Consider the following 27,897-nt stretch of genomic DNA (forward strand, 5'->3'; position numbering starts at 1 on the left):
TTTTTACAGTGTATGTAAAAAAATAAACACGGTATATTTTACAGTCACATTCTAGTAATGGAATTGCCAGAGAGATTTACTGTAAAATCTAAAGATTTTTTTTTTACATTTTACGTAAAAAAAATATATATACACTGTAAATTCCAGACTATAAGCCTTTTTTATTCATATGTTTTGAACCCTCTGGCCTATGAAACGGTGCAGCTAATGTTTGTAATTTTTTGTGTTTTTCTTTGTTAACGGCCATAATGTTTTGTGTTTATATAGTTTTCATTAAACACGAGACGGTAAAAATACGTGTTATTGTTAGTGCTATGCTGCCAACTTTTGAAAGAGTTCGCTCCCTGGGTAAACATCTACAGTGTGTCCTGTGTAGTCGTCCATAGTGTTTGTACTCGTATGGATTCATCACTACACGCAGAGTTTGTAAGTTTTCCAATATAACTAAAACCATTCATACTCACTAAACCGCTCGCGTGCGATGTCTGTAGGAGTGTTTTCATGCATATTTGTAAGTGCTATTATAATGTAATGAAGCGAGTGTCGTTAGCATTTATGCTAACATATTCACTAGTGTCTGTGTTAGTATTCATAACTCACAGTGGCATTCTTTTTGTCTTGTTCCAGTTTCACAAATTCCTCAGTGAATTCACCAAGACGTCACAGTGGTGTCATTGAGTTGGAGAGCTAGCTTGCGCAGCTAGTGTGTCCATGACGAGGACTTCTGTTTTGCTTGATCATCCGCTTTACTGCCTCGTACAGACACCGTTTGGAAATAATTAAGGTATGTAATAAATATTTATGAAATATTTTTGTGTCAACTGAGTTCACAATATACATACAGTGGGGAAAAAAGTATTTAGTCAGCCACCGATTGTGCAAGTTCTCCCACTTAAAATGATGACAGAGGTCTGTAATTTTCATCATAGGTACACTTCAACTGTGAGAGACAGAATGTGAAACAATAATCCAGGAATTCACTTTGTAGGAATTTTAAAGAATTTATTTGTAAATTATGGTGGAAAATGAGTATTTGGTCAACCATTCAAAGCTCTCACAGATAGAAGGAAGTTTTGGCTCAAAATCTCATGATATATGGCCCCATTCATTCTATCCTTAACACGGATCAATCGTCTTGTCCTCTTAGCAGAAAAACAGCCCCAAAGCATGATGTTTCCACCCCCATGCTTCACAGTAGGTATGGTGTTCTTGGGATGCAACTCAGTATTCTTCTTCCTCCAAACACGACAAGTTGAGTTTATACCAAAATGGATACATGGATGATACAGCAGAGGATTGGGAGAATGTCATGTGGTCAGATGAAACCAAAATATTGGTATAAACTCAACTCGTCGTGTTTGGAGGAAGAAGAATACTGAGTTGCACCCCAAGAACACCACACCTACTGTAAAGCATGGGGGTGGAAACATCATGCTTTGGGGCTGTTTTTCTGCTAAGGGAATAGGACGATTGTTCCGTTTTTAAGGAAAGAACGAATGGGGCCATGTATCGTGAGATTTTGAGGCAAAACCTCCTTCCATCAGTGAGAGCTTTGAATGGTTGACAAAATACTTATTTTCCACCATAATTTACAAATAAATTCTTTAAAATTCCTACAATGTGAATTCCTGGATTTTTTTTCACATTCGAAGTGTACCTATGATGAAAATTACAGACCTTTGTCATCATTTTAAATGGGAGAACTTGCACAATCAGTGGCTGACTAAATACTTTTTTGCCCCACTGTATCTGCAGCTAATATCTGGAAAAATGTATTTTCTCTCTAAAATTCAGTGGATTCGGCTTGTATACAATAGTCTGGAAAATACGGTATACAATCAAATGCATAGCCATATTCAAATATTTTTCACTGAGAGTGGTAACTGCGATGTGGCCCTGGATGAAAACGAGTCTGACACCCCTGCTGTATCATATCATGGTACTGTATATTCCATTTGACTAAAATATACTTCTCTTTGCACATAACTGATTAGATTTTTTTCAACCCTGGGAACAAAGCCAATACACTGCATGGATACTCTCATCAGGAACTTCGCAAAGAAAATGGTGGATATCAATCTTCCCTCATCACCTTGTCGTCCTTCTCTTCTCACCTATGTCGCTGAAAGCCTTGAAGTGTGGTCGGGGGATAAAAAGAGGATGTGTTCAGGGACCCCATTTCACTCCTGAGGGAATGGAAATATTATTTCATCCCACTCAAAGAAGCTCTCAGTGCCAAGTCAAGACAGCCTATGGCAAGACAGGAATAGATTGCTTCATCTCCTTTCCCTGTCTTCCTTTCAAGCATCCTTACCCATGAAACGCATCAACTGGGAAAATAGCTTTAGATTGCAATGTGTTGCACTGGGTTGCTGCCATGATGTTCATTTGTTTTGTTTTGCCAAACCCGCTAGATGAACCCCAGAAACATAACGTATAATAATAATAACAAAAACACATATATAAAAATGCGAGATGCTCATTTTCAAAAGGTCAAACTCCGACTCAGTGTTGCAGTACACAGAATACTTTTGTTTATTCAAGTGCCGCATAATTAACCCCACACTGGGTGTGGAATATTACTTTGACGGGGTTTAAAATAAGAATACACAAGTTTAGGTACCTGGGCACCCGTGTAAATATTGCAACTAATACCTTACCTTTAAAAGCAACAGCGATCATTTTAGTTTGCTTTTTTTAACCTTTTGGCATACCTGGGACCTTTTGTGGGTCTTTTTTATTGTCTTTGAAGAGGACATCATGCAACATAATGTTCATTTTACAAGTTACAAGGAATTCATCACATTTGTAATGTCCGTTTAGAAATGAGGAAATAAATATGGCCAGGGAAGTTGAAAAGGAATGAAAAGAATCCATTAAAAATGTGCAAAGTCCGTTCTTAAGTTATTTTTAGCACAGGCTACTGACAGAGTATACATTGGAGTTCCCTAGGACCCTTTTATCCCCCATTGACTCCCTTTTATTCTGGCCTTTTTAAGAATGTGGGATGAAACATGGCCACAGAAGTTGTCATGGAATTCATCACAAGATTTGCAATGTCCGTTCTTGAATTTTTTTAGCACAAGTTATTAACTGAGTATACATTGGAGTTCCCTAGGACCCATTTGTCCCCCATTTACTCCCTTTTATAATGGCTGTTTTTAGAAATACGGGATGAAATATGGCCACATAAGTTGTCATGGAATTCATCACAAAATTTGCAATTTTCGTTCTTAAGTTATTTTTAGCACAAGAGATTGACTGAGTATACATCGGAGTTCCTTGGGACCCTTTTGTCCCCCATTGACTCCCTTTTACAATGGCCATTTTTAGAAATGCGGACTTAAATATGGCCACAGAAGTTGAAAAGGAATTCATCACAAAATTTGCAATGTCCGTTTTTAAGTTTCTTAGCACAAGTTATTAACTGAGTATACATTGGAGTTCCCTAGGACTCTTTTGTCCCCCATTGACTCCCTTTTATAATTGCCATTTTTAGAAATGCGGGATGAAATATGGCCACAGAAGTTGTCAAGGAATTTATCACAAAATTTGCAATCTCTGTCCTTTATTTATTCTTAGCACAATCTATTGACTGAGTATACATTGGAGTTCCCTGGGACCCTTTTGTCCCCCATTAACTCCCTTTTATGATGGCTGTTTTTAGGAATGCGGGATGAAATATGACCACAGAAGTTGTCATGGAATTCATCACAAAATTTGCAATGTCCGTTCCTGAATTTTTTTAGCACAAGTTATTAACTGAGTATACATTGGAGTTCCCTAGGATCCATTTGTCCCCCATTTACTCCCTTTTATAATGGAAGTTTTTAGAAATACGGGATGAAATAGGGCCACATAAGTTGTCATGGAATTCATCACAAAATTTGCAATTTTTGTTGTTAAGTTATTTTTAGCACAAGAAATTGACTTAGTATACATTGGAGTTCCTTGGGACCCTTTTGTCCCCCATTCACTCCCTTTTACAATGGCCATTTTTAGAAATGCGGACTTAAATATGGCCACAGAAGTTGAAAAGGAATTCATCACAAAATTTGCAAAGTCCGTTCTTAATTTTTTTAACACAAGCTATTGACGGAGTATACATTGGGGTTAAAGGGACCTTTTTTGTCTCCCATTGACTCCCTTTTATAATGGCCATTTGTAGAAATGCAGGGTGAAATATGGCAACATAAGTTGTCAAGGAATTCATCACAAAATTTGAAATGTCCGTTCTTGAGTCTTTTTAATCACAATATATTGACTGAGTATACATTGGAGTTCCCTGGGACCCCATTGACTCTCTTTTATAATGACCGTTTTTAGAAATGTGGAATTAAACAGGGCCACAGAAGTTGAAAATGAATTCATCACAAAATGTGCAAAGTCCGTTCTTAAGTTATTTTTAGCACAAGCAATTGACAGAGTATACATCGGAGTTCCCTAGGACCCTTTTGTCCCCCATTAACTATTTTTTTATAATGGCCATGTTTAGAAATACGGAATTAAATATGGCCACATTAGTTGAAAAGGAATCCATCACAAAATTTGCATAGTCCGTTCTTAAGTTATTTTTAGCACAAGCTATTAACAGAGTATATATATTTGGGTTCCCTGGGACCCCCCCCCTCATTGACTCCCTTTTATAATGGCCCTTTTAGAAATGCAGAATGAAATAGGGCTACAGAAGTTGTCATGGAATTCATCACAAAATCTGCAATGTCTGTTCTTAAGTTTCTTAGCACAAGTTATTAACTGAGTATACATTGGAGTTCCCTAGGACCCTTTTGTCCCCCATTAACTCTTTTTTTATAATGGCCATGTTTAGAAATACGGAATTAAATATGGCCACATTAGTTGAAAAGGAATCCATCACAAAATCTGCAAAGTCCGTTCTTAAGTTATTTTTAGCACAAGCTATTAACAGAGTATATACATTGGGGTTCCCTGGGACACCCCACCCCCCTCATTGACTCCCTTTTATAATGGCCCTTTTAGAAATGCAGAATGAAATAGGGCTACAGAAGTTGTCATGGAATTCATCACAAAATCTGCAATGTCTGTTCTTAAGTTTTTTAGCACAAGTTATTAACTGAGTATACATTGGAGTTCCCTAGGACTCTTTTGTCCCCCATTGACTCCCTTTAATAATGGTGGTTTTTGAAATGCGGGATGAAATATGGCCACAGAAGTTGTCAAGGAATATATCACAAAATTTGCAATCTCTGTCCTTTATGTATTTTTAGCACAATCTATTGACTGAGTATACATTGGAGTTCCCTGGGACCCTTTTTGTCCTCCATTAACTCCCTTTTATAATGGCTGTTTTTAAAAATGTGGGATGAAATATGGCCACAGAAGTTGTAAAGGAATTCATCCCAAAATTTTCAATTTATATTTTTTTAAATTATTTTTAGCACAAGCTCTTGACTGAGTATACTGTACATTCGAGTTCCGTGGGACTCTTTTGTCCCCATATTCTCCCTTTCATAAAGGCCATTTTTAGAAATGCTGTAAACATGTCCTTTTATAATGATTTTTCGATGAAAACCCAATGAAACCAAGCATTTCCCTTTTAAAATGCGTGCAGTGGTGACCAAATGTGGCCCACCAGCGTTTCAATTTGCCCTGCGGCGCGAGTTCAATAAACAATTTGACCATAAGCGGTGTATCCATATCATATATAAATATCCAATGTCCCGATTGGTGCCATTGTCTCACCACCATCAAAAGTAACTCTGCCTTTAATTGTACTTCCGAGTTTATTGTGGTACAGCATTTACTTATATGACATGTATCCAAACAAACTTCCCTAGTCAAGGTGCAGAAAAAAAAGTACAAAACTAGTACAAAAAAATCAACAAACATGGTAACTCATAACACAACTTGTGTAAACAGTTTGGGGTGAGCAGAAAACTAAATGGTGAAGGGATTTTATATTTTGGGATCTTGTTCACGAGTGAGGGACGGCAGGAGCGTGAGCTCGACAGGTAAATCGTAAAACGTCTGCCGTCATGCGGTTGCTGTTCCAGATTGTCATGGTCAGGTAAGAGCATAGTTGGAAGAAAAAGCTCTGGATTTGTCAGTCATCTACGCTCCTACACTCACCTATTGTTACGTGATTTGGGTAGTGACCCAAAGAGCAAGAACGCTAATACAGTCAGTGCAAGCAGCCGAAATAGTTTACTGTACAGAGGCTGGACCACCCTAAGTAATGAAAGAAATGGCTCTTTCATTCGAGAGAACCTTAGAGTTGAGCCGCTACTCCATCATAGGAGCCAGTTGAGTTGGCTCGAGCACCTATTACGGAGGCCCAGGTGTAGACCGAGAACATGCCACAGGGGTTATAACTCGAATCAGGTCTTGGAACGCCTTGGAAGAAGTGGCCAGAGACCGGGAAGTATGAGCTTCCCTCCTGAGACTGCCGCCCCCGTGTCGCAGATAAGCAGAAGAAAATAGATAGAGGGATTGATGGATAAAGCTCCTGGAAATATCTACCAGAAAACGATTTGTTCACAGAGTGGGGGGTAATCTGTTCTCTGAAGGGAGGCTCTTTCTGCCACGTTTTGATATCCCCCTCGCATATGTCCCTAATTATGAATCTATAAAAGAAGACCTATTGTATGTATGTGTCTGAATCTCAGCGTTTTACATGCTCGGCACCTTGTGAGGCACTGAGCCAATATGCATCTAAATGGCCCTTTTAATTAGCTGCCAGAAATAACCTGACAGATACAAATAATTTTTTTTACCCCCTCTCTCACTTGCAAAGCTGCAGATGCCACACTGAAAGGGTTGTCAGCTTTTACTTACTCAATTTAATCATGCAAGCATGGCTATTGCTGATGTTTATTATTGCAGGGGAAGAGTCGCCGTGAGGTAATAATAGCTCCAAGTAACGGGAGTTTAGGAAAATAAGTGCCCAATAAAAATAGTTGTATTTATTTACTGGGTGATGCAATGTCGTTGCTCGGCGTTCTCACATTTTGCTAGCTGCCTGTTAGAGCAACCACCAGACGATTAGCAGCATCTCTCACAAAGGAACCGTTAGAAATCCTTGAAATGGTGAGGAATGATATCAAGTTTAAGAAAAGAAGTCTGGACCACCAAGAGGGAGTATTTTGAGGGACTTTCTCTCAAGAGTTTAGCTTTCAACTTAACTGAAGTTACATGAGCAACTTTCATCCATTTTCTTCCATCCCTGAGGCAGCGGTCTCAGTCGGGAAGCCCGGACTTATCGGTGTCCGGCTACCTCTTCCTATTCCACCGGATTCCATCCAGCCATCCTCAGGCTAACCGCAAGACATAATCCTGCGTGTCATAGGGTCTACAACAGAGCCTCCTTCAGGCTGGGCATGCTCCATCAGAGAGTCGTCCGAACTCGACGCCCGAGCCACCTCAGCCACCGAGCTCCTCCAGAACGACTGAGCTCCTCACCTTCTCAGGAAATGATTTATTGTCAATTCTTAACACGCACATTTTCGGCACAGTCCCACCAAGAGCAGACATACGTTACAGGGAGACAAGACGGGACTGCCAACGGATCAGCCATTTGTACGGTGATCCTTAAAACAGGTGGGAAAAAGGTGATACTGGGAAAGGGGGAAAGAGTAAAAAAATATCAGTCAAAGGCTGGACCCACAGGACTGGGTCCAGGCTGAGTCCAAGGGAAAAAACCTAATTTGCAATGCACACATAAACACATTACATTTAATCACAACAACTCGCACAGAGAGGTGGGGGTGGGGGGCGTTGGTTTACTGGAAGGCCCCGAGGGGAAAAACTAGCGGTGGTGAAGGCGTGGGGTGGGTTAGCGGGGGTGTGTGCGTGTGTGCCCAATTGTTTTGGGTGTGATGGTGTAAAGTTTTTGTAGACTGAGGCCAATCTGAAAAAGTTCGACTCCAGGTGTCGTTGAGAAGGGAGGGAGGTCAAAAGCGTCCATCATTGAGATGTCCGCGGAGGTGTTTGTCAGAACAGCCTGGTCCGCCTCAAGGCCACTATCTCTGAATGCAGCAGTAGAGTGGAAAAACAAGTTGACATCCATTTTTCTACCTCTTGTCCCTCTCGGGGTGGCGTGGGTGCTGGAGCCTATCCCTGCTGAAGACGGGGTACACCCTGAACAAGTCGCCACCACATCACAGGGCCAATACAGATAGATAGACAACATTCACTCAATTTAGTGTTTCCAATCAATCCCCAGGTTCATGTCTTTGGAGGTGGGAGGAAGCCGGAGTATCCAGAAGGGACCAGGGGTTAATGTGTGTGCCTCACAATAAGAAGGTCCTGGGTTTGATACGAATTCACGGGGAGAACATGCAAACTCCACACAGAAAGACTTTAGTGAATTAGTGAATTATATTTATATAGCGCTTTTCTCTCGTGACTCAAAGCGCTTTACATAGTGAAACCCAATATCTAAGTTACATTTAAACCAGTGTGGGTGGCACTGGGAGCAGGTGGGTAAAGTGTCTTGCCCAAGGACACAACGGCAGTAACTAGGATGGCACAAGCGGGAATCGAACCTGCAACCCTCAAGTTGCTGGCACGGCCACTCTACCAACCGAGCTATGCCGCCTTTACCTTCTTATTGTGAGGCACATTCACCAACCCGTGTTCCCGTTGACTTGTTATACTTGTGTTTCATTGTATCCATTAAGGGCAGCACGGTGGAAGAGGGGTTAGGGCGTCTGCCTCACAATATGAAACTCCTGAGTAGTCCTGGGTTCAATCCCAGGCTCGGGATCTTTCTGTGTGGAATTTGCATGTCCTCCCCGTGAATGCGTGGGTTCCCTCCGGGTACTCCGGCTTCCTCCCACCTCCAAAGACATGCACCTGGGGATAGGTTGCTTGGCAACACTAAATGGTCTGTAGTGTGAATGTGAGTGTGAATGTTGTCTGTCTATCTGTGTTGGCCCTGTGATGAGGCGGTGACTTGTCCAGGGTGTACACCGCCTTCCGCCCGATTGTAGCTGAGATAGGCCACAGCCTAAGGGAATAAGCGGTAGTAATGGATGGATGGATGTATCCATTAAATAGTATCCAATTGTATTGACTATTAGCAAAGTATGTGAAAATACGCTCTAAACATCACAAAATGCCACAAATTCAGTCGGCCATTGTGAATATTCCGCTCCGAATATCTTCGCAATTTCCTTAGATTCTACTTCAGTGGAGTGACGCTTCTGCACTGTGACCATATTATCAGATCGGTCATACTGAAAATATGCAAAAATGTGAAAGGGAAGTGCTGTTTATCATTCACAATCCTTATCTAAGACAAGAACTCATTAGCTCAGCTTTTTCATTCGTTCTCAATCGTGAACGGATGGCGAACAGTTGAGTCAACAAATAACGGGTGCTTTATTGCGCCCGTAAAAACCTCCAAAAAAACGTTCTAAACGTGCCAACAATATTCCATTTACATGTCGTGACCTGAAAATAGGAGTGATGTTGTTATTATAAGTGCTAACACAGACCGACTATTTTAGTGGCGCTTGGATAGCAGTGAGCTAATGCTAGCTTACGCTGCGATTGTTGACACGCTAATAAACCGATGGCTGCTTCCGCTTGGTCTCAAACTGGCTAAAAGTAAATTCCAGATTATAATTAGAGATGTCCGATAATGGCTTTTTTGCCGATATCTGATATTGCCCAACTCTTAATTGGCGATTCTGATATTAACCGATACCGATATATACTGTCGTGGAATTAACACATTATTATGCCTAATTTTGTTCTGAATGCCCAGCTGGATGCATTAAACCAGGGGTCTCAAACACGCGGTCCGCAGGCCGCAATTGGCCCGCACTTTAATATTGAAATTTTATGTTGGTGCGGCCCGCGAGTTTTATATGAATGGTGTTTTACAGCGTCATATTTGTATACCCTCGATTTTTCCGGGAGACTTCCAATTTTCAGTGCCCCTCCAGGGGTGATCATTTTCCCGAATTTCACCCTAATAACAATATTAAGGGGGCACTGTGGAGGCACTGCCTTTAGCGCCCTCTACAACCTGTACAAACAGCATGCCAGCCCAGCCACATGTTGTATTTGACTTTTGTAGACATACTTGATCAACAGCCACACAGGTCATTCTGAGGGTGGCCGTATAAACAACTTTAACACTGTTACAAATATGTGCCACACTGAACCCACACCAAACAAGAATGACAAACACATTTTGGGAGAACATCCGCACCGTAACACAACATAAACACAACAGAACAAATACCCAGAATCCCCTGCAGCCCTAACTCTTCCGGACTACAATGTACACAATAATTTTTTTCCGTTGTATTACGGTGCGAAATGTGTTCGTCCTTCTTGTTTGGTGTAAGTTCACAGTGTGGCGCATATTTGTAACAGTGTTAAAGTTGTTTATACGGCCACCTTCAGTGTGACCTGTATGGCTGTTGACCATGTATGTATTGCATTCACTTGTGTGTGTAAAGCCGTAAAAAAGTGATTGGGCCGGCATGCAAAGGCAGTGCCTTTAAGGTTTATTGGCGCTCTGTACTCCTCCCTACGTCCGTGTACCACTCCAAACATCGGCGTTTCAAAAAGTCATAATTTTTACTTTTTGAAACTGATAATTTCCAATATTACATTTTAAAGCATTTATCCGCTGAAAATATCGGCAGTCCAATATTATCGGTCATCTCTAATTATAATTCATGCATCTCTCACCAGTAGACGGGACAGGCTAGTCCACTTTTTTTTAACCCTTTTTTGAGTGCGTTCTTTTTACGGCTAAGGAAAACAGTGTGACTTTTTTGTCACATTACATTACATTTTTTTTAATGTAAATTGTCATACATTAAAACAAATTAAAGCTTTGAAAGTAATTTTTTTATTGTATGACAACACTTTTTTGAGTGGGTTCTATTTTCTGCTAAGGAGAGACAGTGACTGTTTTTTCACATGACATTTTTTTAATGTAATACATAAAAAAAATTCCTTTCAAGGGTTTAACTTTTTTTTAATGTATGACAACACTTTTTTGAGTTTGTTCTTTTTACGGCTAAGGAGACGATGTGACTTTTCTGTGTGAGCACTTTTTTGAGTGCATCCCTTTTTCGGCTCAGGAGAAAGTCACACCCTGGGTGTCCTTTTTTCGGCTGAGGCGACGGTGTGACTTTTTGGGGAGAAAAAGTAATTGTTCAAAAATAATGCATCTAAAATACTCCACTATGCAATTCATTTTTCAAATATTGCATATTTCGACTTCTCATTTTTTTTTTCAATAAAAGAGTATGAAAAAAAACCCACTGAAAATATATTAATGGGACGCACTCAAAATGTAAATTACATATTTTAATGTAATTTGTCATAAATCAATAAAATTAAAGCCTCGAAAGTAATTTTTTTAATGTATGACAACACTTTTTTGAGTGTAAATTACATGTTTTTAATGTAATGTGTCATAAATTAGTAAAATTAAAGCCTTGGATGTAACTATTTTAATGTATGACAACACTTTTTTGAGTGTAAATTACATGTTTTAATTTAATTTGTCATAAATTAATAAAATCAAAGCCTTGGATGTAATTTTTTTAATGTAGGACACATTTTTGGGTGCGCCCTTTTTTCGGCTAAGGAGACCGTGTGACATTTTTATGTCACATTACATTTCTTTAATGTAATTTGTCATACATTAAAAAAAATAAAGCCTTGAAAGTAATTTTTTGGATAATTAAAAAAAATTAAAGCCTTGAAAGTAATTTTTTTAATGTATGACAACACTTTTGAGTGCTTCCTTTTTTCGGCTGAGCAGACAGTGTGACTTTTTGGGAAGAAAAAGTAATGTTCCAAAAACAATGCATCAAAATCAGGGTTATGAATTATTGATCTATTGAAGGCTGTAATTACCTCACGTGAAGTCCTCCACTATGCAATTCATTTTTCAAATATTGCATATTTTGACTTCTCATATTTTTTTTTTTTTACAATAAAGGAGTATGAAAAAAAAACTGAAAATATTTAAAAAGGACTCACTTAAAAAAGTGTTGTCATTATTATTTTTTTAAATTTTTTAATGTATGACAACACTATTGAGTGCGTCCTTTTTATATTTTCAGTATTGTCATACATTTAAAACAATACTTTAAAGGCTTTAAAAGTTTTAATGTATGACAACACTTTTTGGAGTGCGTCTTTTTTATATATTTTCAGTGATTTTTTTCAGTAATGTCATACATGAAAAAAATGTATCTTTAAATTTTTTTAATGTATGACAACATTTTTTTGAGTGCGTCCTATTTATATATTTTCAGTTTTGTTTTCCAGTGTTGTCATACATTAAAAAAATTACTTTAAAAGCTTTAAATATTTTAATGTATGACCATTTTTTGAGTGTGTTCTTTTTATATATTTTCAGCGTTTTTTTTTCATACTCCTTTATTGCAAAAAAAATATGAGAAGTCAAAATATGCAATATTTGAAAAATGAATTGCATAGTGGAGGACTTTAGATGAGGTAATTACAGCCTTCAATCGATCAATAATTCATAATCCTGATTTTGATGCATTGTTTTGGCGCACTCAAAAAAGTGTTGTCGCACATTGAAAAAAAATAGTTAAAGGCTTTATTTTTATTTTTTTATGTATGACAACACTTTTTTGAGTGCGTCCTTTTTACGGCTGAGGAGACAGTGTGACTTTTTGGAAAGAAAAAGACATTGTTCCAAAAATAATGCATCAAAATCAGGGTTATGAATTATTGACTGTTTGAAGGCTGTAATTACCTCATTTGAAGCCCTCCACTATGCAATTCCTTTTTCAAATATTGCATATTTTGACTTCTCATAATTTTTTTTTACAATAAATGAGTATGAAAAAAAACACACTGAAAATATAAAAAAAAGGACTCACTCAGAAAAGTGTTGTCATACATTACATTTTTTTTAATATCTTGAATTTTTTTTAATGTATGACAATTTTTTGAGTGCGTCCTATTTATATATTTTCAGTGTTTTTTTTCAGTGTTGTCATACATTTAAAAAAATACTATAAAGGCTTTACATTTTTTAATGTATGATCATTTTTTGAGTGCGTTCTTTTTATGTATGTTCAGTCTTTTTTTTTTCATACTCCTTTATTGTAAAAAAAATATAAGAAGTCAAAATATGCAATATTTGCAAAATGAATTGCATAGTGGAATACTTTAGATTACTACTACTCGTACTTCAATCTGTCAATAATTCATAACCCTGATTTTGATGCATTATTTTGACGCACCGATAAGTGTTGTCATACATTGAAAAAAATACCTTATAGGCTTTAACTTTTTTAATGTACAACAACACTTTTTCTAGTGCATCCTTTTTCCGGCTAAGGAGACGACAGTGTGACTTTTTGGGAAGAAAAAGTAATTGTTACAAAAATTAACGTTATGAATTATTGACCGATAGAGGGCTGTAATGACCTCATCTTAAGTACTCCACTATGCATTTAATTTTTCAAATATTAAATATTTCGTGTTGGTCTAATATTTTGTTTACTAAAAAGCATGAACCAAAAAGTTATATATAAAAAGAACACTTCATATGTGGTCAGAAGCTAATGAAAGTTATGTTATTAACAGCTTGTTATATACTTGTTTTTTTATGTTTAAGGGTCTTTTTTGTAAAAACTTTTGTTATTATAAAAAAAAGACAAATTATGGAATGTTCCAGAAAATGCCTTGCAAAGTGACAAATGGAAGGTTTTGTTCAGCGTCATGAAACCTTGAACCTACAACAGTTGTCAGTCGAGTGCGAAGCGGACAATGTTCAAGGATCCAGCATTATCAAGTCCAAGGCCACGGTTCCATTTGTTTGGGTAGGTAGGTAGGTAGTAGGTAGGTCTTCATTGTCATTGCAACAAGTACAACGAAACTTTGTTTTCAGCACAAACCTGTTCAAGATTAGACAAACAAACAGTGTACTGGGTTACAGAACGAGAACGCTGATGGGTCGCCATAAGGCGCCACGTAAAAGATGGGAAAAAGGTCAACGCTGGGGAAGGATGAGTAAAAAAAATACAATCCAAACTGGGCTCCTAAGGGGGCCCAGTTCGGCGTGAGAATAAACCTCCATAGCAAAGCACATATACATATTACAACATACATCTTGAGATAGCTAGCAGCAGAGGGAAGGTAGTTCAAGGTCATGGTGGTAGGTCGCAGCTCTCAGGCGCTGACCATCCATTCATCACCCCTACGGGATTGCGTCGAGGGCGTTGGATTGGGGGACAGGAGGGTGTATGTGTGGCATATATTTTTTTTGTGGATGTGTGTGTGTTTGTGTACAAGCCCATAGTGTGTCTCTGTTCCGCGGCCTTGATGTATTTGCCATCGCTAGTCCAAAGTTCAGAACAACAGGTGTGTGTCCATGAGAGACAAGAAGGGAGTTTGTTGTGTCTTCCTGCAGTGATCTTCGGGAGAGTCTCGAAGCCAGGGAAAAAATCCAAGTTAAAATAATTTGTATGCGAGTGAAAATAAAATTTGCTTTTCACTCTAAAATTGTCTATGACTGGTCCTCAAAAACTGCGGGGTAGACAGTCCGATGTAATCCACAGTTCTTCCCGCATCCTCCAATCATTTATGGCAGCTTTGGGGTACTTTGAAGACTGCCAGCAACTTCCAATTTGTCGACAAACCAGAGCAACACTTACTCCAATCAGCAGATGTCCTGTTGTCATAATTCCCAATAGGTGAATATCTTCACTACATCGACAGAAAAGGGTCGCCAGGCACACGGCACTCCTTCTTCTCCCAATAGTCCGTCGTGTGTCCAGCAACAACCGCTTCGTCACGACAGCAGGTTCCCCCAAACCCAAGAGCTTGTCAATTTTGTTGAGGCCAGTTAAATAGTTCCAATGTTTAGATTTGGAGAGCAGTGCAAAAAGAGCCAAGAAGAAAGTTAAGACAAGACAAAACAAAGAAGCAAGCAGGAGAGATAAGGGAGAGGAAAGGGGAGCCTCCACCCTCAGTGAGTGCTAGAGAGAAATATTTCTAAGAGATGTCCGATAATGGATTTTTTGCCGATATTGTCCAACTCTTAATTATCGAATCCGATATCAACCGATACAGATTTATACAGTCGTGGAATTAACACATTATTTTGCCCAATTTGCTGTGATACCCCGCTGGATGCATTAAACAATGTAACAAGGTGTTCTAAAATAAATGTGTGTGAAAAGCCGTAGCTATTATGTGATTGGGCCGGCCCGCAAAAGCAGTGCCTTCAAGGTTTATTGGCGCTCTGTACTTCTCCCTACGTCCGTGTACCACTCCATACAGCGGCGTTTTGAAAAAGTCATACATTTTACTTTAAGAAACCAATACCGAAAATTTACAATATTAGATTTTAAAGCATGTATCGGCCGATGATATCGGCAGTCCGATGTTATCGGACATCTCTAGTATTTGTTATACAATCTGGCATCTTACACTCCATCCATTATCTTGGTATGTGCACCATGAAGACTGGACCTTCTCCCTGACAGAAGACTTTTGTCGAGTTGCCAAAGAAAATGATGCATTTGCCCTATCTAACTAAAATGACAGCCATTAACTTTGTCCTTCAACACTTAAACGTCTACAAGGTACACACCGGCTGCATCGTGATAGTTTCTAGTGCTGCAAGATGAAAGTGATTCATGCAGATTTAGCCTTCAATTAAAAACATTAGTGCGTTGACCGGAATGTAAGATTGAATTTCTCCAAGTATTTAAAAGACATGTCCTATGTTCTGCTATAGAGGTCTATACCGATGTTTACTTCCTGTCACTCATATGCGCCGGTGACCTGGAAAGATGCTCAAAGGCACAACAGAAGTGTTGCAAAGACTCCATGACATTGCTTTGGTTTATCAGTGTAAAAATATACTGAACTGTTTTGATTGATTGATTGATTGATACTTTTATTAGTAGATTGCACAGTACAGCACATATTCAGTACAATTGACCACTAAATGGTAACACCCACATACGTTTTTCAACTTGTTTAAGTCGGGGTCCACGTTAATCAATTCATGGTTATCAGCCTGATTTGTATCAGACCCTGAGCTGTGGATTGCTTTGGAAACACAAACCACACCCTTCTACAGAAACACATAGATCCAGAAAAAAGGCCTGACATTGCGATCTAAAACATCACATTTGTCAATTAAAACATGTACCAAATATAATGAAATGTGTATGATCAGGGCTTTCAATCGATGGCAACTGCACGGTTCAGTTTGTCTTGGAGGACGTTACGCCTCTCATCCAAGTAGGCTTCATCGGTTCATGCTCATAGACTTTGCTTGGTCAGATCGAGTCTTAGATAGATAGATAGATAGTACTTTATTGATTCCTTCAGGAGAGTTCCTTCAGGAAAATTAAAATTCCAGCAGCAGTGTACAGAGTTGAGATCAATTTAAATAAAAGTAAAAAGTAAATAATGGTGGTTTAAATGGAAAGAAAATAGAGAAATATTACAATAAGAATAAAAACTAAAAAGCAACAATGGGAATAAAAATATAACAGTAAAATAAGAATATAACAAGACAAAGTAGGCATTAGTGACCATGTTAGACACCAACAGACAAAAGTATGTTTGATCAATATCAGTATCAGCCTATACTCAAGGCTCGGATATCGCTATTGTATCGGAAATGAAAAATACGTATCGGGACTGAGAATGATTGCAAAATGTTGTTTTTATATAATTTACAGAATAGTCTCAAACCCACTATCAATCTTTGATGTACTTGGAACATTTTTCTCTTTGATAATTAAATGACACAATTGGGAACGTTTCAACATTTTGTTTGTTTGCACATTTCTATTTAAACATTCTTTTACATGTTTTTGTTCATTTTACTTTCTTCACAAGTGTTGCCTGAAACAACACCCTGGGTGTTGCAAGCAGAGGCTGAGATATGCTAAAACAACACCTTGGGTGTTTAAAGAAGAGGTTGGGTCATGCCGAAACAACACCCTGGTTGTTGAAACAAGAGGTCGGGTCGTCCTGAAACGACACCCTGGGTGTTGCTAGCAGAGACTGGGTCATGCCGAAACAACACCCTGGTTGTTGAAAGAAGAGGTCGGGTTGTCCTGAAACGACACCCTGGGTGCTGCTAGCAGCGGCTGGGTCATGCCGAAACTACACCCTGGGTGTTGCAAGCAGCGGCTGGGTCATGCCGAAACTACACCCTGGGTGGTGCAAACATAGGCTGGGTCATGCTGAAACAACACCCTGGTTGTTGAAAGAAGAGGTCGGGTCGTCCTGAAAAGACACCCTGGGTGTTGCTAGCAGAGGTTGGGTCATGCCGAAACTACACCCTGGGTGTTGCAAGCAGAGGCTGAGATATGCTGAAACAAGACCCTGGGTGTGGCAAGCAGATGTTGAGATATGCTGAAACAACACCATGGGTGTTGCAAGCAGAGGCTTAGAAATGCCCAAACAACACCCTGGGTGTTGAAAGAAGAGGTGGGTCATGCCCAAATGACACCCTGGGTGTGGCAAGCAGAAGTTTGGTCATGCCGAAACAACACCCTGGGTGTAGCAAGCATAGGCTGGGTCATGCCGAAACGACACCCTGGGTGTGGCAAGCAGAGGTTGGGTAATGCCGAAATGACACCCTTGGTGTTGCAAGCAGAGGCTGAGATATGCCGAAACGACACCCTTGGTGTTGCAAGCAGAGTTTGGGTCATGCCGAAATGACACCCTGGGTGTGGCAAGCAGAGGTTGGGTAATGCCGAAACAACACCATGGGTGTTGCAAGCAGAGGCTAGGGCATGCCAAAACAACACCCTGGGTGTGGCAAGCAGAGGTTGGGTAATGCCGAAACAACACCCTGGGTGTGACAAGCAGAGGCTGAGATATGCCGAAACGACACCCTTGGTGTTGCAAGCAGAGGCTGGGACATGCCGAAACAACACCCTGGGTGTTGAAAGAAGAGTTTGGGTCATGCCGAAACAACACCCTGGGTGTGGCAAGCAGAGGTTGGGTAATGCCGAAACGACACCCTTGGTGTAGCAAGCAGAGGCTGGGTCATGCCAAAACGACACCCTTGGTGTGGCAAGCAGAAGCTGGGTCATGCCGAAACAACACCCTGGGTGTAGCAAGCATAGGCTGGGTCATGCCGAAACGACACCCTGAGTGTTGCAAGCAGAGACTGAGATATGCCGAAATGACACCCTTGGTGTTGCAAGCAGCGGCTGGGACATGCCGAAACAACACCCTGGGTGTTGAAAGAAGAGGTTGGGTCATGCCGAAACAACACCCTGGGTGTTGCAAGCAGAAGTTGGGGTAATGCCGAAACAACTCCATGGGTGTTGCAAGCAGAGGCTAGGGCATGCCAAAACAACACCCTGGGTGTTGCAAGCAGAGGCTCAGCTATGCCAAAACAACACCATGGGTGTTGCAAACAGAGGCTTAGATATGCCGAAACAACACCCTGGGTGTTGAAAGAAGAGTTGGGCCATGCCCAAACGACACCCTGGATGTTGCAAGCAGCGGCTGGGTCATGCCGAAACGACACCCCTGGGTGTTGCAAGCAGAGGCTAGGACATGCCGAAACAACACCCTGGTTGTTGAAAGAAGAGGTTGGGTCGTCCTGAAACGACACCCTAGGTGCTGCTAGCAGAGGTTGGGTCATGCCGAAACAACACCCTGGATGTTGCAAGCAGCGGCCGGGTCATGCCGAAACTACACCCTGGGTGTTGCAAGTAAGATCTGGGTCATGCCGAAACAACACCCTGGGTGGTGCAAACATGGGCTGGGTCATGCTGAAACAACACCCTGGTTGTTGGAAGAAGAGGTCGGGTCGTCCTGAAACGACACCCTGGGTGTTGCTAGCAGAGGTTGGGTCATGCCGAAACAACACCCTGGTTGTTGCAAGCAGCGGCAGGGTCATGCCGAAACTACACCCTGGGTGTTGCAAGCAGAGGCTTAGATATGCTGAAACAAGACCCTGGGTGTTGAAAGAAGAGGTGGGTCATGCCCAAATGACACCCTGGGTGTGGCAAGCAGAAGTTTGGTCATGCCGAAACAACACCCTGGGTGTAGCAACCATAGGCTGGGTCATGCCAAAACAACACCCTTGGTGTTGCAAGCAGAAGCTGGGTAATGCCGAAGCAACATTCTGGGTTTGGCAAGCAGAGGTTGGGACTTGCGTAAACTACACTCTGGGTGTTGCAAGCAGACCATGGGTTGTGCCGACACAACGCTCTGGGTGTGGCAAGCAGAGGTTAGGACATGCGTAAACTACACCCGGATGTTGAATGCAGAGGGTGGGTCGTGCCAAAACGACACCCTGGGTGTAGCGAGCAGAGGTTGGGTAATGAAGAAACAACACCCTGGGTGTTGCCAGCAGAGGCTCAGGTATGCCAAAACAACACCCTGGGTTTTGCAAGCAGAGGCTGGGTAATGCCGAAGCAACATTCTGGGTTTGGCAAGCAGAGGTTGGGACATACGTAAACTACACCCTGGGTGTTGCAAGCAGAGGGTCGGTCGTGCCGACACAACACCCTGGGTGTGGCAAGCAGACGCTGGGTAATGCCTAAGCAACACCCTGGGTTTGGCAAGCAGAGGTAGGGACATGCGTAAACTACCCACTGGGTGTTGAAAGCAAAGGGTGGGTCGTGCCGACACAATGCCTTAGGTGTTGCAAGCAGAGGTCGGGACATGCGCAAACTACACCCTGGGTGTTGCAAGCAGAGGGTGAGACATGCTGCAATATATAGCTTACCTGCCTCCTGTGTCCTATTAATGTGTAAGTCGTCCCTGAGGTCACAACGCTATAAATGCAAACCTTACGAGGCTCTAAAACCTCAGAATTCATCAAAAGGAGTTTGAACAGTTAAAACCTCCAGCATGCAGGGGAGGCGGGGCACTGTTTTGCTCATTATTCCCCCAACGATAACATCCTTTATACTCTTGCCTTTTTATGAAAACAACTTTATTATGTTTGAACATCATTTTTTTTTCTTGCATGTGGGGAAAGGGCGCATCTTGCAAATGGACATGTCGTGTGGACTCCTGCCCAGGCCTCTGCATGGAAGAGAACCCCGGGGCCATGTGAGGAGCAGTCATGCGGAAGAGGAAACCAGGGGAAGTATCTTTGGCCAGGCAAGTCTGGATGGTCACGAGGCCAAGATGGCGACATGGATGAGAGGCAACACTTGCAGCAAGGTGATGTCCGTCGCATTTTTATGTCCTGCAAGGATTTCACTGGTTACTTTCTCTGATTGGCCTAAAATCCCTCATTTACATAAGTATTTGGAGGCTTATATTTGTTCAATAACTTATTCAACTTATAATTTTATCAATTTATTAACAATGTTTGAAGTCAGGGGTGTTCAAACTATTTCCACTGATGGCCCTAGACTATTATTCAGACCATAGGGCGTACCAGACGATAAGGCGCTCTCAAGGGTTGGAATTGGGGGTTAAATCACCATACATGATTCCCGGGCGTGGCCACTGCTGCTGCTCACTGCTCCCCTCACCTCCCAGGGGGTTATCAAGGGTGATGGGTCAAATGCAGAGAATAATTTTGCCACTCCTAGTGTGTTTGTGACAATGATTGGTACTTTAACTTTAACGTAGCTGCCGATCAGCTGGTCTCTTTTCATACAAAAGGCGCACCGGATTAAAGGAGTCATATTATGTTTTTTTTTCTAGATGTAAAACACTTTTTTGTAATAACATGTAATGGTGGTCAAAATGTTGCATAGATGATGTTTTACAGATCACCTTTAAGCCGCTTTCTGATAGTCGCTTCAGGATGCCCCGTCATCTTTGTTGTAGCGGTGTAGCGTGCAAGGACGGGAGTGGAAGAAGTGTCAAAAGATGGAGCTAACTGTTTTAATGACATTCAGACTTTACTTCAATCAATAACGGAGCAGCATCTCTTAATCCGTGGTTCACGAGTGCAACAACAACGCAGGAAATGTGTCCCATAAAACACCACCTAATAACTATAGTTCCTTGGGTGAATAATGAAATACTCACTACACCGGTATGTTTTAGCACTTTCATGGTGAGATATAAGTTAAAAGTTTACGCTACTTTATATTACAAATGGCAACAGCGGAGGATGAATGTCACATAAGAAGATAAAGAAAGAGAAGAAGCTTGTCGATTACGGAGTCGACACGGACTACAATGGCGGATGCGCGCAAATATTCAGGACTTATACAGATATGCAGGCAACAGGAGTTAAGAAAATAGTTTTTGCGTAATATTGCAAAACAAAGCCAGATGTATGCTAATAGGTGCAATTTTGCAGTCCTTATACACACACCATAATAATACATACGTTGAAGCACAATTTGTCGGTCTACGTTAGCCATAATGCTCCCACAATTTATCAAGCGGTGCGGCTTCATTGCTTACCAAAGTCTTACTAAAACATTTTGACAGATTTTTGAGTGTTGTGTGTAATGTTCTTTACTCTCAATGAAACATTTAAAGTTTTTGTCTTGTTTGCTGGCTTCATCTTGCATCCTACACATATATCTTATGTTTAACTGCCATCTACTGGTCACACTTCTCATTACACCATGTACAAAATAAAATAGCTTTGAGGCCGGTAAGCACAACCAGAATTATGTTTATGAGGTGCACTGTCGATTTTTGAGAAAATGTAAGGATTTTAAGTGTGCCTTGCCTTAAAATCTCTTAATGCCCAAGCTGTTTGTTTACATACTTTTTCTTATTTCTCTTTGCTATTTGGGCTTATTGAACCCTAATTGGAATACAAACTAAGAATCATCTTTTTATATGATGTACTTAGTCCATAAGTACACACACGTGTACTTCATGTTTAGTGAGATACTAATTGTTATTTTTACACTTTTTTTTTTTCAAAATTCGATTGTATGTTATACTATTCTGACACCACCAGATGGCAGGATTAGTATCCATATAAGCGGCCTTAAGGCCCCAATTTAGTAGTGTACACAATTTTGAAAATAAGAGCTGAAATGTGCTGTCCACGCATGTGGCCACTAAGGCCTTTAGAGGATTTTATAGTCCGAAAAATGTGGTAATTGTTTACATTGACAAATGTCGTGTTTTAGACTGAAATATTGTTCAATTAAGGACACTTATGTATGTCTAGCTTGCGCTAATCCGATACTTATTTTGCTTGTATCAGATCGATATGTGATATCAGCATCAATTCGGGACAGCCCAACATAGAAACCCCGTTTCCATATGAGTTGGGAAATTGTGTTAGATGTAAATATAAACGGAATACAATGATTTGCAAATCCTTTTCAACCCATATTCAATTAAAAGCACTACAAAACCAAGATATTTGATGTTCAAACTCATGAACTTTATTTATTTTTTTTGCAAATATTTAACTTAGAATTTCATGGCTGCAACACGTGCCAAAGTAGTTGGGAAAGGGCATGTTCACCACTGTGTTACATCACCTTTTCTTTTAACAACACTCAATAAACGTTTGGGAACTGAGGAAACAAATTGTTGAAGCTTTGAAAGTGGAATTATTTTCCATTCTTGTTTTATGTAGAGCTTCAGTCGTTCAACAGTCCGGGGTCTCCGCTGTCGTATTTTTACGCTTCATAATGCGCCACACATTTTTGATGGGAGACAGGTCTGGACTGCAGGTGGGCCAGGAAAGTACCCGCACTCTTTTTTTACGAAGCAACCCTGTTGTAACAAGTGCTGAATATGACTAGGCATTGTCTTGCTGAAATAAGCAGGGGGGTTCATGAAAAAGACGGCGCTTAGATGGCAGCATATGTTGTTCCAAAACCTGTATGTACCTTTCAGTATTAATAGTGCCTTCACAGATGTGTAAGTTACCCATGCCTTGGGCACTAATGCACCCCCATACCATCACAGATGCTGGCTTTTGAACTTTGCGTCGATAACAGTCTGGATGGTTCGCTTCCCCTTTGGTCCGGATGACACACTGTCGAATATTTCCAAAAACAATTTGAAATGTGGACTCGTCAGACCACAGAACACTTTTCCACTTTGCATCAGTCCACCTTAGATGATCTAGGGCCCAGAGAAGCTGGCGGCGTTTCTGGATGTTGTTGATAAATGGCTTTGCATAGTAGAGCTTTAACTTGTACTTACAAGTTAAAGCGACAAACTGTATTTAGTGACAGTGGTTTTCTGAAGTGTTCTGCTTTAGAGATTGATGTCGGTTTTTGATACAGTGCCGTCTGAGGCATCGAAGGTCACGGTCATTCAATGTTGGTTTCTGGCCATGCCGCTTACATATTCCGCTTATTGGAGTGATTTCTCCAGATTCTCTGAACCTTTTGATGATATTATGGACCGTAGATGTTGAAATCCCTAAAATTCTTGCAATTGCACTTTGACAAACGTTGTTCTTAAACTGTTTGACTATTTGCTCACGCAGTTGTGGACAAAGGGGTGTACCTCGCCCCATCCTTTCTTGTGAAAGACTGAGCATTTTTTGGGAAGCTGTTTTTATACCCAATCATGGCCCCTACCTAGGGCTGGGCGATATATCGATATATACGATATATTGCGGGTTTGTCTCTGTGGGATATAGAAAATTACTACATCGTAATATTCGATTATATGTTCTTCAAGCTGCGTGCATTACATTACTGGCGTGCCTCACTCCTTCTTATCTGTCCTTCTCACAGAGACGTAAAATAAGCTTGCCTTCTTACATACGTCACATATTGTCGCGCATGTAGCGTCATACGCTCTCGCCTCAGCTAACGTTAGCATGGCTAGTCGAGTAGCATTTAGCTGCGTGCATCACACAACAGGCGTTTCTCACTCCTCGGCTGTCATTCTCACAGAGACGGAAAACAAGCCCGCCTTCTTACATATGTCACATACTCTCGCGAGTCTAGCGTCATAGCTCTCGCCGATCAGAGTAGCAGCATGGCTAACATTAGCTGATGCAGGTCGAGCGAGCGAAACTTGATGGTGCGAAACTTATCACAAATGGAGGAAGAACAATAAATGCCCAACATAAAGAGCCAAACCACCACCATCATCTGGTGGTGGTTTGGCTCCAAGTGGGAAGATACTCAGCAGACGACAGCAATATGCTGTTCAATGTACATACTATGATGATTAACCTGTGTGATGACTCTATTATGCTAATAGTATATATTTGTACCATGAATTGATTAACGTGGACCCCGACTTAAACAAGTTGAAAAACTTATTTGGGTGTTACCATTTAGTGATCAATTGTACGGAATATGTACTGTATTGTGCAATCTACTAACAAAAGTATCAATCAATCAATGCAAAGTATGCAGCAGAAGTGTTACTACAAAAAGGTTGCAACACTATTAATTTGTTCTTTCATTTAAAAAGTCACCCGTGAGAGAATGAAGAGTATTTAATAAATACAGTTTTGGTCAATTGACTTAGTTGGGATTTGATTCTCTGCATGAAAGTTTAAAAGTTGCATATATTAATGCAGTATGAAGAAGAATGTTTTATTGTAGACACATAGAATCATAATTTTTGCTTTTTAGTTTTTATTCTTATTGTAATATTTCTATATTTTGTTTCCATTTAAACCCCCATTATTTACTTTTTACTTTTATTTAAATTGATCTCAACTCTGTACACTGCTGCTGGAATTTAAATTTTCCTGAAGGAATCAGTAAAGTACTATCTATCTATCTATCGATCGCAAAAAAAATGTTTATCAGTTTGAACATCAAATATGTTGTCTTTGTAGCATATTCAACTGAATATGGGTTGAAAAGGATTTGCAAATCATTGTATTCTGTTTATATTTACATCTAACACAATGTCCCAACTCATATGGAAACGGGGTTTGTATTTGTCACTACATTCTGTATTTTTGCTCTTTTTTTCTTGCATTGTTTGATTTTACTTCAATGATATTCCGCGGGCCAACAGAAACGGAGCTGCAGGCCACACTTGTGTGGGCGTGATTGTACACTCCCGAGGAAGCCGAGCGTAATGGCAGTGAACAAGCGCGAGTAGGAATTAGACAAAAAAGCGTGCCCGCGTGCGACAAGAATCCACAATGAGCGGAGACGAGGCAAAGTGGCTTTGAAGCGAGCACCTTTTAATCAGCACTCCCACAATGGAAGATGGGGCGATAAAAAAAAGGGCAGCTTTTAAAGCGCTGATATATCTCGAGTCTTCTCAGCATCAATGCTCCAGGCTATCAGGATTAGCCCCAGCACGCCTATCTACGGCTGGGTTATAAATGTATCTGGGGTTTAGCTGCGCGTGCAGGTGGCCGTGTCCTTCATCAGCACCTTCAAAAATGTCCAGCTCAAGGAGAAAGCGGCGCGCTCCCTCCGTCCGTGTGCGAGCGCCACATATTGGGGGCGAGACCGCTTCCCTCTGATTGAAAACTCAAAAGTCTTCCCTCGATGGGCCGGCGGCGCACGGAGGAGCTGTGCGGTTGCGGCAAAGATCAAACGAGGAAGGGAGACAGCCAATTCGGGATTTTAAAAAAGCCGTGCCTACCTTTCTCTGCTTCTGTGGCTCACACAAACATTTCAGCAACCATGCGATATCTTCCCAAGGGGCAGTTCTGCAGAAATATATGAACATTATTCTCAAGTTAGAGTACCGTTACTGTAGAGCAGTGTTTTTCAACCTTTTTTGAGCCAAGGCACATTTTTTTGGAGGCACACCACCAGCAGAAATCATTAAAAAAACAGTAAAAAGTCGTTGTCACAATTGTTGGATATGACTTTAAAGTATAACCAAGCATGCATCACTATAATTCTTGTCTCAAAGTAGGTGTACTGTCACCACCTGTCACATCACACCCTGACTTATTTGGACTTTTTTTTTTTTTTTTTTCCTGTCTTTAGTGTTTTAGTTATTGTCTTGCACTCCTATTTTGGTGGCTTTTTCTCTTTGTTTGGTATTTTCCTGTAGCAGTTTCATGTTTTCCTTTAAACGATGTTTCCCACATCTACTTTGTTTCCATTCTTATTCGTGGGGACATTGTCGATTGTCGTGTCATGTTCGGATGTACATTGTGGACGCTGTCTTTGCTCCACAGTAAGTCTTTGCTGTCGTCCAGGATTCTGTTTTTGTTGATTTTGTAGCCAGCTCAGTTTTAGTTTTGACGCGCATAGCCTTCCTTAAGCTTCAATGCCTTTTGTTCTGAAGGTTCGCATATTAATGTAATGGTTCCTTTAAATTCTACAGTTAGGAGATAATTATTATTATTATTTATTTCAATTTTATACGTGTCGTATGGGAAAGCTGAAATGTGTATATTTAAGTTGTTTAACCGTTGCTATGGCTTTGGTTGCCACGGTTACGGGCAGTTCCGTTTCTGCCCGCTGGTAGAAAAAACTGTTAAAAGCGCTCCGGCACTAACAGGCAGCGCAGCGTCGGTAGTACTACATGGAAGACAGTTTACCACGATTGCAGATCGGAAAAAGAACCACAGTAAGAGTATTATTTCAAAGTGTTGTAAGTGACAGTGTATCCGTTGCACTAGTTTAAGTTCAGGACGTTTAGGCAAGTCACGTTGCCAGCAGCGGGCTCGCCTTTTCCTGTTCCTTTTTATCCCTTGGTAGTGAGGAGAAGGGGTGAATACTGGGTTGCATAGTCAAATTTAAGTCAGGTGTTGCAATAATGCCCTCCGCCACTTGGGGTGCCTTACTCTCTAAACTACTGGGGCTGTCAAGTCGCATCCGGGGTAGTCAAGTGATAGTCCTGTAGTCTAGTGGGTAACCTGCGCTTTCTAACACGGCGTGCTGGTGGTTCTGAGGAGGGGCTTAAGGCTCTCTCACTCTCTTTGGACTTGGACATCCTAACTGATTTGATCCAGCTCGAAAGACCAAGATGTACGGGAGCCTGTAAAGGACTGTATTTTTTGCCTTAGGGGAATGACTCGAATTATTCACTATTTATGAAAGAATCTAATCTTAAGAGAGAGTGAGAGGAGACAGCTTATACAGTTTAGCAATACAGTAACCAGATAGGCATACAATAACCATACATTAATTACACTCATACACTCTTCCCCACTCACGTTACCTCCCCGATGGAACTACCCACACTAAACCAATCACACAACACACACACAGTCCAACCTCGGCCCGTTGGCTGGGCCAGAAGATTGTCCGTTTCGGTCCTGCTGAATCGGTGGTGCACTTAGGGGTGGGATGGTGAGTTGAAACTGCTGGATACAAAGGAGGGGGGGCACCTCCCGTTGTGGAGTACAGATGGTGGGGGGGAAGCACAGCCGTGCCTCAGGAGATCCAGTCTGGAGCGAGCGTAGAACCAGCCTCGTCCTGGGTCACCTCCCTGTCGACTAGTCCGTGAGTGCGTGCAATGGACACGCCAACCTCGCGTGTCCACGTCCCTCGCAGCAATGTAGCAACAATAGCAAATAACTAAACTCGCTATAATGTCCCACACCCGCTCTCCAAGTTATACAGTCACAGGGGAGAGGGTCTATATAACAAACTTAAGGCAAAGGTGACTAAACCTGCTGTTGGTGAAGTCAGGGTGCAGCACACAACCACAAGTGCGAGCTGCGGTTAGCTTACTAGCGGTTAGCATGCACTTCACGTATACTGGCAACGTGAAGTGCCTAAATGTCCTAAACTTAAACTAGTGCAACGGATACACTGTCACTTACAACACTTTGAAAATAATTCTCTAACTGTGGTGCTTTGTCCGATCTGCAATCGTGGTAAACTGTCTTCCATGTAATACAGGGGGGCCCATTACGTCGATCGCGATCGACTGGTCGATCTCGGAGGGTGTGTCAGTCGATCTCAAGCCAGGCATTAAAAAATAGACATAAAAATGAGCAATCATCAATCATACCAAGACTTCACTTTCGTCAGTTGTTTGACATTCTCGGCACCCGAGGATCTTGTGAGATGATGCTGGCTGCTGCGAGCTCATATTTAAGAAAAAAAATCACTAACA

At 41.1% G+C, this 27,897-nt stretch overlaps 1 long non-coding RNA gene across 3 annotated transcripts in view; it reads left to right on the forward strand.

Moving 5' to 3' along the window:
• The window catches only part of LOC133539482 (uncharacterized), an 86,911-nt gene that overhangs the window by 19,744 nt on the left and 39,270 nt on the right, over positions 1-27,897 (forward strand). For all 3 annotated transcript variants that reach the window (XR_009803397.1, XR_009803399.1, XR_009803398.1), the window contains exons 3-4: positions 628-784; positions 19,973-20,160. This is a non-coding gene — a long non-coding RNA (uncharacterized LOC133539482). The remainder of the gene's footprint in view (positions 1-627; positions 785-19,972; positions 20,161-27,897) is intronic.

The sequence above is a fragment of the Nerophis ophidion genome, linkage group LG21, assembly GCF_033978795.1.
Source record: "Nerophis ophidion isolate RoL-2023_Sa linkage group LG21, RoL_Noph_v1.0, whole genome shotgun sequence".
Classification (NCBI taxonomy): domain Eukaryota; kingdom Metazoa; phylum Chordata; class Actinopteri; order Syngnathiformes; family Syngnathidae; genus Nerophis; species Nerophis ophidion.